The sequence below is a fragment of the Polypterus senegalus genome, chromosome 12 (assembly GCF_016835505.1).
Source record: "Polypterus senegalus isolate Bchr_013 chromosome 12, ASM1683550v1, whole genome shotgun sequence".
NCBI classification, from domain to species: domain Eukaryota; kingdom Metazoa; phylum Chordata; class Cladistia; order Polypteriformes; family Polypteridae; genus Polypterus; species Polypterus senegalus.
Window position 1 is genome coordinate 110,817,148 of NC_053165.1, and position 13,625 is coordinate 110,830,772.

Below are 13,625 nucleotides of genomic sequence, written 5' to 3' on the forward strand. Positions count from 1 at the left end.
CCTCTTGTCAACAGATTTGTATGCTTTCTTTTCCTCATTCAGGAAAAAATCCTCATTCTTTTAGCTCCTTAGTAATCCAGGGCTTGTTATTTAGAAAGCAACGTACTTGTCTTTGAGGGTACTACAGTGTCGACACAAAGTTAATACACTGTTGTCTGTGATGCAGTGACAGAGTCCCTCAATATCATCCCTATGTGACTTGTTGTTCATTTGCCAGTCTGGCCTTTCAAAGCAGTCATTCACATCCATTTCAGCTTTCAGGCTCCTCACTCTTCTGGTGGGAACAGGTTTCTGTCTAATAACAGGCATGTAGCTGGGAATAACATGGATCAGGTTGTGGTCAAATCTGCCCAAAGGTACCAGTAGTTTACACTTAAAGGAATCTTTAACATTAAAAGGAACATCAGAGTTGATAGGAAACTAACTAGGGCTGTTCCTCAGATGAAAAAGGCAGTTGGGGTGCTCAGAGATTTGGAGATAACAGGAGCTATTAGATGGAGGGAGGTATAAAGCTGCCTGCATGCATTAGGTCAGGTAAGAGAGACAAAGAAGGAATGAAGTATTTAGTGGTGGTAATATAGTGGGCAAGTGGATGAGCAGCACCTCTGGATCTGTTTAGGCAGGCCTGCATCCCAACTTCTGTTTGTTTTGACTGATAAGGATAATATTTTTATACCTTTTGCCTCCTTGTATTTGTATGCATGAAGTCTGCCATGAGGGACCCTCCTTTTGAAATGGATTATTGAATTTCAGGAATGCATTCAGTAGTTTAATATTTTATTTCCGGTCTCGTTAATTCAAGTCTGGCAGTAGTGTAAAATGTATACTGTGGTGTCAGGTACAGGGTGTTGGAATTTGTATCTGCCATTTTTGAGTATATACATATTATAACAAAATGATAAGACTATGTCTAAAAAATGAAACTCAAAATTACATGTCTACTACAAACACACACACAATTCTTCACCTCTAAATCCTTAGTTCTTTTCTTGAAGCTTTGGTGCTCTCTATTTTGTCTTTTATTGTCCACCTTTAAACTCTTTAAGAAAAGAAGAAGGAAACCAATCCATAAGAACCTGACCCCTCAAAGAATGCAAAAGAATACTCCACCTTAATATGATATGATTTTTAATTGTCACTTACTCCGAGACGGGTCCAACTGCAGACCTCCACAGCTCTGCAATTCAGTAACTCTGCTGAACAGCCAATTGTATTGCAGGTTTTTGTAACTTGGTTTACTTGATTTGAGTCAGATAACCCTTCCCCAACCTTAATCTCAACCATAGTGTAACCAGGTGTTATTGCTGTCATATAATATAAAGCGACAACCTCCTTAATGGAGTGGGGCTCTGGAGGTCCACAGCTGGAATCTATTGCTTACCCCATGTGGTATAGTAGTGATGATCAAGAAAAATGATGAATGTCATATTTTCATGTGAAATGGAGCTAATAGAGCTTATCTTTAATGAAAGTGGGCAGCGACTGGCACTGGAAAACAGCAGTCAATATCCAAAAGTCCATGAAAAAGTTTCGCATTACTGTACTTGTGTCACATAATCTCCATTAAGTCATCCAGTCGTACATTCAAAACTTGCAAAATGCATGTTTTTTTCTTAAAATATTGTTAAATCGATTCCCACGGTAAAATGAATGTTGCCCTCAAACCAGCAGCCATTTCACACAAAGCCATGCTCTTGAATTGAAGACCCGTGTCACCCCCAATACACTGCCTAAAAGTTCTGTCTTCAATTCAAAAGCGGGACCCCATATGAAAGGGCTAAAAGGTTGTGGGCTATTCTCATTTTACTGACAGAACCAATGGATATGCATTTGAGGCTGGAAGTATGTCCTTATGGAGTTCATTTTGGTTATTTGTCTTTTGATGAGTGCTTTCTCATGAGTATTTTAGTTTTCTTGTTTTGGAAGTTTTGCTTCTGCCTTTTGCTTATGATTGGTGAATTACAGATGCAGGATTCTTTGCTTTGGGTGGCCTTGCTAGGCAGTCTTTCGCCTTATACAGAATGGTCCAGATCTAATTATGCGGATCCAGATCATCTGGATGACTTTGATTTATGCGGTGACGATTCCATTTCGGCACAAAGACAATTCTTCATGTTGTCAGTTTACACACTTCTCGATGGTCCAGGATTTTTCGGATGATTTTCTATGTAATAAACTTAATAAGTTATAGCGTAATGAAAATTGCATAATTAGATCTGGACCACCCTATAGTTTTTTTGGCTTTGTGCTAATGTGCATGCTTTTTTTAATTCTTTTAATTCTTCTTTTCTTTAATTCTTTGTGGACTTGTTTCTCAAGCCAAAGGTTTAACAGTTTTCCTTTCCCTTTAGAAGAATTTTGATAATTTTTGGAACATTTAAAGTATTTAATACATTTAAAAGCCTTTTTTCCCCATTTTTGGGGCCTGGACAGGCCAAAGCCTTCCAGTAGAGTTTGGGGTCAGGCTGCTTGGGGTAAAGCCTGTTTTTGGGTTCCAGATCAGGGGACCAGTAGTTTTGAATAGTTTGAGGCCTGTTCCCCATTTTATATGCAGTAATTCACAACAACATTCCAAATGGGAAAAATATAAAAACAAGAATACAGAAATAACTGTGCCTATGATTGATTATATACACCTTCTTAAATAGAGAACCAAAAATAAAGTCTAAACGGTGAAACACTAAATGGTCAAAAGAACTCAAAATCCCAAAGAGCATTACAAGCCCTCAGGAGCAGTCGCTCGACCTCATTACAGTACCTGCCGGTTGTCATTTAATCTGCTGACTTGACACAAAGCTTAATCGCAAAATTAACAAATAAGGAGTAGGATGTTTTGTATCGCTTTTTATATTATAACCAGGGTTCCTCCCCAGGCTGGGATTCAGATCCATGTTTTATGTCCTTTTTGTTCTTTGTGTAGCCATTTATTTATGTTAATGTTACTTTTGTTATGTTATGTTCTGTGTGTTTTGTGGGTGGACCCAATCATTGCCAGGAACTGCTCTCCATCCTATAAAACAAAAGGGTCTCCCACAGGATAGAAAAACAAATTAGGAATGATCAAGACATTATAAAATGGTGGATGAAATAGCCCACAAAATACTCCATAATTAAACTGAGAAATGTGGGCACAGGAATTAGATTCAGTGACACCCAAAAAACAAATTGAATGTAAAAGTACCTAAATTCATACAGAAATTCTTATACAATTAGGGGAAATGGAACTAACTCCTAACAATAACACTGTGGACAAAGATTGCTTAAAACTGTCTGCATTTTTCATTGCAAAAACAGAGACCCAAGAAGGGTTTTATACACCCGCCAGTGTAAAATGGTGCTTTGTGATGGCATGGCTGATAAATAGGCAGACATGCATGTGCTAGGCATTCATGACGTTGCAACAGATGATCTGCAGCATATGTAGTGCCTTCATCAAGCAATAGTAGCAAAGCATATAAAGACAATAAATTCAAAATGAAATGCCTCCAAAATCTACTGAGACGCTGTCCCCTGGGATATCAACACAAGTGTGCTTTGTACAACCTTATATATAGATAGACAGGCAGACAGACAGGCAGACAGGCAGGCAGGCAGGCAGGCAGGCAGACAGACAGACAGACAGATAGATAGATGGAGCTTTATTTGCCCCCAGGAGGAAATTTGACTTTTTACAGAAGTTCTTTAAATAAATATATACAAAAATAGGTTGGTAGATAGACAAAGAGATAAATAAATAAATAAATACATACATAATAAACATACACACACACCTGTCAGCAGTCAGACAAGATTGTCATGTTCGTTGAGTCACGTATAAAGTCCTGGCCTTTTGGGCCTGATGAAGTGTCTCTGCCAAGTTCTTTTTCAAGCGACTGAGTCACCGCATACTTCCTCGGACAGAAGGTTTTAGTGCCCTGGATTGACAGTGCTGTGCAGGGTGTTCTGAACGGGGACAGGTTTGACCTGAAAAAGATAAATACTTTTTGAATCGTCATAGTCATTTGGCAAAAGCACACCAATACATAATTGCATATGAAATCAAATACATGAAAAATAAAAACTCAAAATAAACAAAAATATTTGCATAAATGACACTGTAAAATGCACCATTCAACAGATGGTGAAAGGGAATTACTGGTTCTGTGAGCAGTGCACCAAAAACAAGAAGAAACAAGAAATTCTTGAGTTCCCCATAGGATTTCACTAACACTGCAGATCTTATAAAAAGAGGTCCTCATCAGTTGATGGGAAGATTATCACAACAGATGGTTGCCATTAAGATCGTGACAGCTTGTACTTCATTATTTTCAGGCACCATCTTTTTTAAGGGTTAAATGGTGAAGCATGCTTTCATTTATTATGTTTACATGCACTTCAATAAGCGAGTTATTCAGAGAAACCTGGTTCCTAAAATGCCATATAAAATCCATATTCCGATTAGACAAATCAGGGTATTAGCCTCTTAAAAACCTGATTAACAGAGGTAGATTTCTGTACGAATAATCTGATTATGTGTCCATAGTTAACTAGGTTATTGTTAAGGAGTTTGTTCACCTGCTAATGTGTTAGCTTCGCACATGTTTTTAATAACCACGGGCAGAAACATCCACAAAATACATTTCTAGAGGCAAATGTTCTGGCAATTGCATTATTCCACCTCCTAGCCGAAATGATCTCAATATTTCAGAAATCACTAAATTTATTTTGATAAGCTGAACGTACAGTGCTAAACTCAGCAACACCACCTCAAGAATAGTAGGGTAACACATTAAAAGTAATGAGCGTTAAGTAGTTCAATTACTTTTTAAAGTAACAAGTAACCTAACACAGTACTTATTGGAGTAAAAATACTTTCATTATTATTACTTATTATAAACCTGTTAATAAAGCATCAATTTGATTAAACATATTTATAAAACACAAGAAAACTATCACAGGCATCATGTTTAGTTTCAAATTCACGGTGATCATTGATAATGGCTAACTCTTCTTTATAACAAAGTTTTTTGCAATGAATAGCCCAATATTCACCCTAATCACCTTATATGTGTGCATGTAAAGGCACAAAGTTGATTAAATTCCGCTTTGTTGCCAGCTAGACCTGCTTTATTTTTATGTTAAATGCCTTTAAATGTAAATCTGTGCCACAACTGGGCAGATCTGACTACAGTTCTATTCATCATACTCTCATCTATAAGCCTGTAATTAGATAGCAACAGCTGTCTAATCATTGATTTTGTTATATTTCAATTTATTATCCAATTGGAGACAATTATACATTTATCCATCTATCAATGATATAGTGCTCTATCTATCAGAACACAGCCTGTTGACAGTGACACTTGTCACCCAAACACTGTGGCGTGAGTCCAAAGGCACACATGGTAAGAGGGCTGTCGTGTGTCCCCAAAACCTGCATTCTCTTTGCAGATACAGTGTTAAGAATGTCATGGAAACAGTTTAGGAGCTCTGTAAAATTTTGTTGTTAATTTGTAATTAGCCTCCCTTCCAGTGTTGCTTGCTATTCAGTCGTAGACAAAAAACTTATTTCAGAAAGTGACGGTAAAGTATATAAATCACAGTTGCATCTATGATCAGTCAATTGGAACTCGGGGTCACCCCATGACTCTGAACTGCAGTAAGCAGGTTTGGTACTAGATGCATGGTTAAATTATTTTTAGTTCTTGTTCATTTGTTTGTGATAGATAGATAGATAGATAGATAGATAGATAGATAGATAGATAGATAGATAGATAGATAGATAGATAGATAGATAGATAGATAGATAGATAGATAACAAGGAAGTGCAGCAGGGATTAATCATCTGATTTCAGTCCACACTAAAGTAATCTTTTGAGGCACATCTGGAATTCAGCCATTTTCCAGTGGTATAGGTGAAGCACAGCAGGGCAGCTATGTCCACGTTTCAGGTTTATCCAAAGCAGCTTAATTAACACGTCATATGTTACATTTTACAGGCATATGCAAACTCACCCTGGGGCCTCCATGGCTTGATGGCAGCAGTTCCTGTTTCAGCCATAACTATGCAATTACTCTGGGGTGATGCTGCCATCACTAATTGGACCCTTATTTAAGTGAAGTCCCTCTCAGGACAGCTTACAGGCTTGCATTTCATTTGAACATTTCTGCACGCTCCTCAGTCTGCTGCACCCTCTTTAACTAAATAGGGCCCCTATTCTTACTCAATGGGGGTTCATTTCCCTGCTATATTTTGCACATTTAAAAATACACCTCATAAAATTGGCCAGCAACAGTGATGTGCTCATTAAGTCTCGTGTAGCCTCCCAATTCCTTCTCACAAAGGTGTTTACAATAAATACTGAACACAATAATTACTCTTTCACAGGAACTGTGGTAGGAGAGTTTCAAAAGTTTTGATACAACAGTCTATTCACCTCACTATGTAACTTGTGAATTTAATTTGACTACTCCATCCAGAATAGTGAAGGTCCCCGCTGTTAGACACCTTTCGCTGGCTAGTTCCACAGATACATCTTCAGAAACAGCTACAAGAAAACTTTCAGAAAACAGCAAGCCTTGGGCCCTGGTAGACTTAAATGGAAGATTAGGCCTCAATGAGAAGAGTAACTTTCTGTAATTTATACAATTTTTTCATTCAGCATATTTTTGCATTGCATTGAACAGTGAAAGAAGTGACCAAGCAGGCAGGATGACTCAGAGAAGCCAAGAAAGGTTGGGGTTCAGTCATCCCACTTGGGTACTGTTTCTTGGCTGCAGAGAGGGAAAGAGAAGATGAGGTTAGTGCCAGTGTCCCCTCTCATTCTGGGGTGGTATTGCTTACCTCATCAGAGCCAGGAAGATGATTCTTAGACGTGCATGTGTGACAACAGTCATACAGTAGGTCCTGCCTACGGACCCTTGGTGTGCATGTTGTGAACTTTGACCCGGACACACACAGACGGACATCTTTGTTTTCACCCAACACACCATTTATTTACACTACTATTTACAGATAATAAACTCAGTGCACTTCCCAGTGCCTTCTGCACCGTTCCCCCAAATGTCCAGGCCTCACAGTCCTTGTGCCTTTCTTTCCTGGCCGCCTCCAGTCCTCTCTCCAGCTCTGTCCACTTCCACCTGACATCCACCGCTCACTGAAGGGAGGCGGCCCCTTATATATGCTTCCCGGACAAGCACCAGGTGTTCCCGGCATTCTTCCCTTGGTCACGCCCCAGCGTGGCGGAAGTGCCGGCTGTCCTCCCGGCAGCTCTCCGGGTGTCCTCCAAAGTCTTCCCCCCGGCACTTCCTGGTGTGGCGGAAGTGCCGGGCTCCCGGGATAATAAGGCACTGGGGCGCCGCCTGGCGGTGGCCACGGGTCCCTACAGGGCTGGGCTTCCAAGCCCTCTACCCGAGGCCCCCAACATAACCAGGACGGACGCCCCCTCGCAGTCTGGAGGAGGCACAAGCCCTCCTCTCGTTGTCCTGGGCATCCGGCCGGGGACCACAATGTATACTTGACTTTTTTTTTTTTACCAAGCATGTGCACAGCTGTCCAGAAGTTGCAGATATATGAGCCATCACCACCTATCTTAGCTTTACAGTGGAATTCTGTTGTATGCTCAATATCACCTGGGTCTCATTTGCCATTATTCATTCATAAAAAAAAATAAAAATTAGAAAAAAACTGACTAATTAAAACATCCACATGCTAATAAAAAACTCCCTCATCCATCGTATTTATTCTATTGCCATAAAACACTTTGTGTAAAGACCCTTTGGAAAGTAACATCTCAGAGTCACACTCCATATTCGTGCCACATCAAAAAAGCTCCTCAACACTGGAGGAAGGGCCATACAAAGAATGTCACCCACCATGATCACTCACTACATATATCACAAGATGCAGTGTGACTTCTGTTAAGTCTGATGTCATGCTTAATGTTTTGGTCTGACGTATTCCCTCAGAATTATGGTCGACACACTGCTCAGTCTGAAAAAGCTCAGCACTCAATGTCTTCTATTTTAACCCAGTATTCCATACATTCATCACAGAGCTAAGCGGGAAGTTTCCCTACTGGGAGCTTTTTTGGCATCCCCGGAATGTCTTGATGAGGGAAAGGCCTTTGCTTCTCTTGTGAGCTCAGCTTTTCCAGTGCGTCGCTTTTATCATTGAAAGGGATCATTTGTCACTCAGCTGTTAAGTTTCTGAGGGCACATGGCGTCTGGGTTTCTGCAATCAGGGGTGCGCTTAGACAAAAAAGTTGGGATCAATCACGGCACCTGTGCTTGCTACGTGTGATGAATTATATCGCTGGGATACATCACATCAGCACTTGCGACCTTCAGGGGAATTTACAACATCCTCATTCTCAGCTGTTGTTTTGTGATGTCAGACCTGTACAACATTACAATCCCACCCAGCCTCCATGCCTCCACAGCAGAAAACCACCCTGGCTAAAAAAGGGACTGGAAAGCTTAAAATAAGTCTAGATATCTGTAAGATATATCAGCATTCACTAGTCATCCATCCACCTCGTAGCTCTTGGGGCCCAGGATTACTTCTTGGTTTAGGTGGCCTGTCTGTGGAGCCTCAATATTTCTTCATTCCCCTTAGTCCAAATCATGAAATTAGTTTAACTGGTGTCTATAATATACGCAGGCATGTGTGAGTGTGGCCTGAGTGAGCAGATCAGGCCCTGTGATGGAATGACACCCTTTTCATTGTATATACGTTGTGGTAGATACGTAGATGAGCAAGAGAACTGCAAGCAGGAGATACCTATGGAAGAACCGATCAGGGTTTAGCAGCACAGGAGGACACTTTTAGTGCAGCTTTTCCTTTCTCACTTCACATCTCTCTCTAGACCATGTCTTCATTTTCTCCCACTAGTTAAATATTTCCTCTTACTGTCTTCTTGCTGTAGATGCAATGTGCCCCAGAGACACCGTTCATTAAATGTCAGCCTAAAACCCGTTAAAGAAAGAATAAATCTAAACTTTGTCACTTGAGAGATTAGATTCAGACATCCGTCATAAAGCTTTGAACCTGGGGTCTTGTTTAAAAAACTTTGCATGGATTCAATCATGAAAATATGTATACACTAAAAAAAACAGGAAAATGTGTATGTCAAAAAGAATATCTGATATATATATATAGATATATATATATAGATATATATATATATATATATATATATATTGTAAAATACAGAGGGTGCCACTGAGCTCCAAAACTCCAGACAACACCATATTAAACAGTCTCAAGTGCAAAATAAAGGTTTTATTTTCATGAAATACCTTGTATACAGACCAATTCCATCATCTTCCAATAAATACTCCTCCTTTTCCTCTTCCAGATGAGATTTATCTTCTTCCTTCTGACTCTGACCCACTTTTTTGGCAGGAGTACTTCAGGTACCAGGGCATAGCCCAGTTGAGTACTTGTGGGTCACACGGAGACCCTGGCAGCACACAAGGACCCTGACAGGATTGTCCCTCAGAACTACAACTCTCATACACCCTGTGGGTGTCCTTATCTCCCATATTGGAAGAGGAACTGTCCTTGATCCACCAACTGCCCCACATTATCCATCAATGTATCCCTTTGTGTGTCATACTGCTTCAGTCCCATCCCGAATGGGTTATGCCCCTTTCCATACTGTCCTTCCATTATAGCATCCCGGCCGGGAAAGGGTCCAGCTCACTATATATATATATCTATCTATTATAATAAAAAAATCTTAGGTCGAGATGTGATCATCTCGGAGAGACACAGTATATATATATATATATATATATATATATATATATATATATATATATATATATATATATATATTGCTGGAGGCACACGGGATGGACAGGCATCTTGGCAGGAAGTCAAGAAGATCCTTTACCTGGAAGGTAAACAGAAAGGCATCCTGGCCAAGAGAGAGAAGGATGGTGCCCCCGAAACAAGGCTGCCATAAGGGATGGATGGACATCTCAGCCAGAGACAATTCCCTAACCAGACGGGTGGCCTCAGGCAAATGGACAGGTGTCCAAACCTGATATGATTTCAGTACCTTCCCTGCATGGAAGAAAAGAGAAGGACAGGGAAGGACAGTCTCTAAGGGTTGTTTACTCCATCCAAGTGGCAAAAGCCCTCCATACTAGTGCCCATTTGGGAGCCAGCAGGAAATGCTGGGAGTTGTAGTCCAGCAGCACAGCCCTGGTGGACTCTGGGGTTCCACAAGTATATTGGACTTCCATATGATCAGGAAGTACTTCCAATAGGCAGCAGCCCTAGCACCAGAAGCACTCCTGGGCACTCAATAAAAGGACCGCACTCCCTTCTCTACGTGAGTTTGAAAGCTGGGAGAAAGGAAAGTAAGGCGACTGGAGGAGAGCAGTGAGGTGGAAAGATGAGAGGTGATTGGAAGAGAGAGATATAACTTGTGCTTGTGTCACTTTGTGGAGGAATTGTGGTAAAATAAACCATCCTTTATCTGAAGTTGAATCTCTGTTTGTGTTCATGTTGTGGTTTCAGGCTTGCTGCCACCCCAGTTCCATCACTATATATATATATATATATATGGTTGAATAGTTTTACTGTCAAATAATGCAAAGAGTACGCAACACGTGTTTTTCCCTAATTCTGGGCTCATCAGGCGTACACACTCACTGCACCCCCTCTCAGGGAATCGAACCTCGGACGTCAAAGCCTCTTTACATTGCAGCACGGCATGTAATTCGTTTATTTGACAGCATGTAGATCGGGGTAATTACATTCATGGCATTCGTAGTCTGAATTACAATCTGATTGTATGGGTGGTTACCTTCTGTACCAGGTAACGCTTGTGGTTGGTCGGCAAGTCTGCAAACATCCACCACGGTGCACTCATTCAGTTGCGAGAAGCAGATCATAGAATGGTTGAATAGTTTTACTGTCAAATAATGCAGAGTATTAGTACCAAACAAAACAAATGGCCACTGTAGTGTTGATGCTGTGCCAAGAAGGTGTGGGCTGACTGACAGAAATCAGCTCACCTCACCATGGAAGCACGCAGCTCTCAGTGGTTGGTCAGAGACTGGCTGCATGCAGCTGATAGATGGAGCTCTCCTTTTAGCTCACTCTGCAAAGCATTTGCCAAACACCGCAGGTTTGTAGTTCCCATCGGCAGTTCAGTTTAAAATGTGTAAACACAAATATTCAATGTGAATGAAATAATAGAGCATGAGTACACAGTGACACATTGGCAATAGCCAAGGGAGGGGTGTGGGAGTCAGGCCCACATTCCCACAGTCACCTGCACGTTGACTACTCATACTGTACAGTCGAGGTGGTGGGCCCCTATCTTCCCCTCCCTAGCCCCTCCTAGGAAAAAAGACACAAGGCTTTGAACCCTAGGCAAGGGTGGAATCCCGGATAATTTAATTGTGTTTTACTGAATAACTTGTCCGGGATTTCTCTCTTGTAAGGGTTCAAAGTCTTATGTCTTTTTTCCTCAATTTTGAGTTGTTGATGTATATTAATGTTTCTTTTATTTATTGTCTGCTTTTTTATGTCTGTGCTATGTTTCTTGGTCCCCCAAGAGGCAGGAACACCTGCAAATCACCACCAGGAACTGCCCTCCATCCTATAAATCTGGAGGGTCTTCCACAGTTTCTGGCAGCTCTTTTTGAATCAACTAGAGGGTTTGGTGAGTGATAATTGCTGTTTTGCTGTGCTTTGCTATTTTGATTAATTGGATATTTGATCATTTTGTTCTGTGTTTTGACTTTGTCATTGAATTTTGTATCGGGACTTTTTGACTTAAGTTGCACTTCCTAGTATCTCCTTTTTTCCTTTTTGCCCTGTGTGCTCTGTGGAGCTTCATGTACTTACAGAGTATTTTTGTGATGATTTTTAAATTAAGGTACTATGTTGCCTATTTTAGTATCAAGCTGGGTTTTTTGACAGGATTTCTCCCTCTATGGGACTTTTTGGAAGTGTTCTTGGAACTTTTTAGTGCTTTGGGACTCTCAGTCATATCATATACATTTTTATGTATGTGCACGCTGGGATCACCTTCTTACCTCTGCTGAGGTAACTGCCTCTTCTTTTCTAAATGCAGCTCAAAGAGACCACCCAGTGAGGGCACTTAACTGGCCGCAGAGCCCAGAGCTGGCCCCGTCCCTTTTGGCTGGGGCTCTATAAAACTGGAAGGTTCCCAGAGGATGGCGTCTGACTTTAGACCCAAAACCCAACCAGGAGCAAGCTCAAATGAATGATCTGTGGTTTCCTAACCTGGGAAAATATTTATCTCCTAGGCAATTTTGACGTCCTTTTCTGTTTGTGCCCCCATGCATGTTTTCATTGGTTTGGCTTGTTTATTAAATGGGAACTCTGTAAATATATATATATATATATATATATATATATATTTTTTTTTTGTCACAGGCGGCTGGGGGTGGAGCCTAGCTGGGACGCCCGAGGGGAACAGAGGAGGGCTGGTGCCTCCTCCTGACCACAAGGAGGCGATCGCCCTGGTTTTGTTGGAACGGACGGAGCTGGAAAGAGGACTGGAGGCGGCCAAAAAGGAAGGCACAAAGGACTGTGGGGCCTGGACTTTGGGGGATCGGTGCTGAAGGCACAGGGTTTGTGCACTAAACCCTACGGGAGCGGTTCTCCCCACGGACCGCCACCGGTCTGCGGAATGGTCATGTTCCCCTGGTGCGGAGGAAGGAGAACGGCCGTTGCCGGAGTGCAGCGGGCTCTGAAAGTCGCGCTGTTGGGAAGGACAGCCAAGCCGAGTGACGGGATCCGGGAGGTAGGTGCCCTGCCCCGTAGTAGTAGGCCCTTCGGGGTCGAACTTACCTTGTTTTCTACAGGCAGGGATGATCCGGATCCACATCCGTGGCAGGAGCACGCCGGTCCACAGGCTGTCGGCAGCACGAGGGCGGCAGCAGAGGAAGCTGCGAAATCGGAGCCACTGCAGCCCAAAAGATCGCAGCAGCTGCGAGGCTGCCAGGAGGCACGCCACCGCACCTGGCGAAGGGGAGACAAGATGGCCGCAGACCAGAAGTCCCACCCACTGACAGGCACGGGATTGGCTGGTGTGTCTTGTGTGCCCGCCAATGACTGCATAGAGGCAGGACTAAGGAATATCAGCGCTGCAGGTGTAGAGATCGGAGGGGTGTCCAGGCAGCGCTTCTGGCCCTCCCTTTTGTTTATTCACAGGACTGAAGCTTTGTCCGGTAGTTCATAACCAGTCTCTCAGATTATTTGTATCTCTGGTGAATGAGCAACCCACAACCATTCCAACAGTTGGAAAAATAGGAAATGACTTTTCTGTAACATATGCCAAAAGTACACACTGGCAAGCAAAACATCATGAAGACAAACTATCCTTAGTTTTGTGTTAAAAATGTGTTATGTTATATTATTGCAGTGTACTCTTTTGTGTTAAAAGAATGTTCCAAGACAAATCACAAGCCTTTTAAAGCAGGCCTGTCTCTGTTCATATTTTGTATTATCATGTTTCATTTTTATTCCCTCACATGGACAAGGCGTGTGGCCACGGAGACGTGAGTATCGGTTTGTGTTACTCTCTACTTGCTATTAAAGTATGCATACCAGTGACTCACACCAGACTCAGTTGTGATGACCAGAAAACTTTGTG

General features: G+C 41.8%; 1 long non-coding RNA gene across 1 annotated transcript in view; it reads right to left on the bottom strand.

The window, feature by feature from the left end:
* LOC120541536 overlaps nt 1-13,016 on the bottom strand; it is an 82,237-nt gene extending 69,221 nt beyond the window's left edge. The window contains exons 1-2 of the long non-coding RNA XR_005636025.1: nt 12,821-13,016; nt 3,771-3,963 (exon numbers count right to left, since the gene is read on the bottom strand). This is a non-coding gene — a long non-coding RNA (uncharacterized LOC120541536). The remainder of the gene's footprint in view (nt 1-3,770; nt 3,964-12,820) is intronic.
* Between the last annotated feature and the right edge of the window lie 609 nt (nt 13,017-13,625).